Raw genomic sequence first — 3,045 nt, 5'->3', positions numbered from 1 at the left:
ATATATATATATATATATATATATAGCTAGATAGATAGATAGATAGACAGATAAATATTCATACACACCCATACGCACACATATACACACGTATCTGTATGTGTTTTATTAATTTTGACTAATAAAAGCTTGACAATGGTTCAAAGTTTTGGCTGGCCAGCTGTCATCACACTGTGGCTTACTTTGATCTTTTTTGGCATTGTATAGTTTTGTTTGTTTTTGTTCTTTAGTAGGTGGAGTAATGCAAATGAGAGTTAGGGGTGGTGTAGTCAGACAGGCGGAGTAGCTGTGTAGGAAGGGGCTTGTGGAAGAGAGCACACACACACACACACACACACACACACACACACACACATATCAACATATATATATATCATAAATACATGTGTATATGAATATATATACATATACATACATACACACATATATATATATATATATATATATATATTCATATATGTCATCATCATCATCATTGTTGTTGTTTAATGTTCACTTTCCATGCTGGCATGGGTTGGACGGTTTGACTGGGGACTGGTGAGCCAGGAGGCTGCACCAGGCTCCAATCTGATCTGGCAAAGTTTCTACAGGTCGATGCCCTTCCTAACGCCAACCACTCCAAGAGTGTAGTGGGTGCTTTTTACTTGTCACTGGCACAGAAGCCAGTCAGGCAGCACTGGTATCAGTCATGCTCGAATGATGCTTTTTACATGTCACTAGCACAGGTGGCTTATGCCAATGTGGCCTATGCCAATGCCACCAATGAGGCGCCATTGGCATAGGCCACGACTATATATATAATTATATAAAGGTGCATGACCTGGTGGTTTCAATATTGTACTCACAGTCACTAGATCGTGGGTTTGATTCCCAGACTAGGTAGTGTATTGTATTCTTGAGGAAAACACTTCATTTCCCATGGGTCCAGTCCACTCAGCAGTGAATAGATCACCCTGTGATGGAATAGTCTTCCAATCAGAAGGAATATTGGCCTACCCCAGTATGGCAGATATATATTAAATGACGATGACGAGGCGGATGACATGTATCGTCTGGGTTTGCTTGTGTGAATGTATGCATTTTTTTCGCTACCAGTATCTATAAGAAAACAAGTTCGTATGCACTAAATTACACATAGCCCCTTGTAACTCAAGCCATCAAAATGCAAGGCACCAGTGATTGGCCCTTTGAAAGCCTCTTAACAATGATACTATTTTTCACCAATTGTGATATAAAATAGATAACAAGAGTTCACATATTTATCGCCCATGTGTGAAATTTCTCTTACAACACATCAAAACTGGAATGTATTCTAAGCCGAGTGAACATAGAATAAATATTTAATTATATCTCCCTTGTTTTCTGCTTCAAATTATGAATACATGGAATCAAATAATACACAAGTCATACAAAATCAGTTTGGAATATTATGTGATCACATATTTTGCTAATGCATTCCAGTCTGGTCTAGTGCAGTTCAGTTTTGTCCAAGTCAATGCAATTATGCTCTTTTCTTGCGCCTCATTATAAAGATATTTTATACCAAAACAGTTTTGGGTGAAAATAAATGGGTGAGCAGGTTAGTGGGAAGATTATCTTCCTTTCATTTGTTATAAAGATGAAGTGATAAACTTATGTTTGGTTATGTTCAGAATCTACATTTTAAATATATTAAACCCAGCATTAGCTTGACTTTGAATTTCACTGGTTTTTTATTGCCCGTATTTCACTCCATCTATTGCCCTTAACACTTCACTTTAATCAAGTTATGTTGTAAAACGCCCATCATCATCATCACCATCACCATCGTCATCATCATCATCACCACCACCAACGTCATCATCGTTTTAATGTCCATTTTTCTATGCTTGTGTAGATCAGAGATAAAATGTTTATGAAGCAGATTTTCTACAGCCAGATGCTCTTCTTCTCATCACCAACTCTCATCTGATTCTGAGCCTGGTAATATTTCCCCATGACCAACTATTGTTAGGGAAGATGAAATGGAGGACACCACATGCATGTCGGTGATATTCGTTTACAACAATCACATGAAGTCAAGGCAAGGAGACAGTTAAACACAATTATATATGTACACACACACACACACATTGTTTGGGCTCAGTTTGATGAGTTTTGTGTTTCCCCTCTTTCAGAAACAACTCGATGTCTTGATGTAGAGGTGAACAGTCAACAGGTTTGGAAAGCATGGAGATTAAAGCTATAGTTGAGAAAAAGTTGACATTGGAGGACTGGAAGCCATTTGAATATTGGAAAGAAAAAAGTTATCATCATCATAATGATTCACACTGAGTTTTAAGGGAGCCATTAGAACTGAAAGGGACGGTGCAAAAGTATGTATACAGTTCTATATTTAAGAGATGAGAAATTATGTACATTATTTACATTTGACGGATATTCGTCCTCATCTTGTTTGTTGTTAACACAACGTTTCGGCTGATATACTCTCCAGCTTTCATCATGTGTCTTGGGGAAATTTCAAACCTGGGTTCTCATTCCTAAGGTATTTTTCTGATATTATTATTATTATTATTATTATTCATGTCATTGCTTAGAATCAAACTCGGAATCTTGGGGTTAGTAGCCTGCACTCTTGAACACTATGCCATATGCCCGTGGGCATATAATAATAATAATAATAATAATAATAATAATAATAATGATAACAACAACAACAACAAAAAATACCTTAGGAACGAGAACCCAGGTTTGAAATTTCCCAAGACACCTGATGAATGCTGGAGGGTATATCAGCCGAAACATTGTGTTAACAACAAACAAGATGAGAACAAATATCCATCAAATGTAAATAATATATAAGTATGTGTACAGTTATGAAAAAAGGAAGCATATACAATACTCATTTATTATTATCAAAAATAAAATTAAAAGATAGCTTCATTTTTGATATTTTCATAATATAATAATACATTTATCATGACTATAATAGTACTTTTATTGTAACTTTTAATTTTTTTGATAAAAATAAATGAGTATTGTATGTGTTTCCTTTTTTTTTTTGTA

General features: G+C 35.4%; 1 long non-coding RNA gene across 1 annotated transcript in view; it reads left to right on the top strand.

Annotated features, from left to right (window-relative positions):
• The window catches only part of LOC128250439 (uncharacterized), a 161,656-nt gene extending 159,600 nt beyond the window's left edge, over window positions 1-2,056 (top strand). Inside the window, exon 3 of the long non-coding RNA XR_008266454.1 lies at window positions 1,877-2,056. This is a non-coding gene — a long non-coding RNA (uncharacterized LOC128250439). The remainder of the gene's footprint in view (window positions 1-1,876) is intronic.
• Window positions 2,057-3,045: the final 989 nt, after the last annotated feature.

Source organism: Octopus bimaculoides, chromosome 2 (assembly GCF_001194135.2).
Source record: "Octopus bimaculoides isolate UCB-OBI-ISO-001 chromosome 2, ASM119413v2, whole genome shotgun sequence".
NCBI classification, from domain to species: Eukaryota; Metazoa; Mollusca; class Cephalopoda; order Octopoda; family Octopodidae; genus Octopus; species Octopus bimaculoides.
Note: the sequence above shows the minus strand (reverse complement) of the source record. Positions and strands in the feature narration are given on the sequence as shown.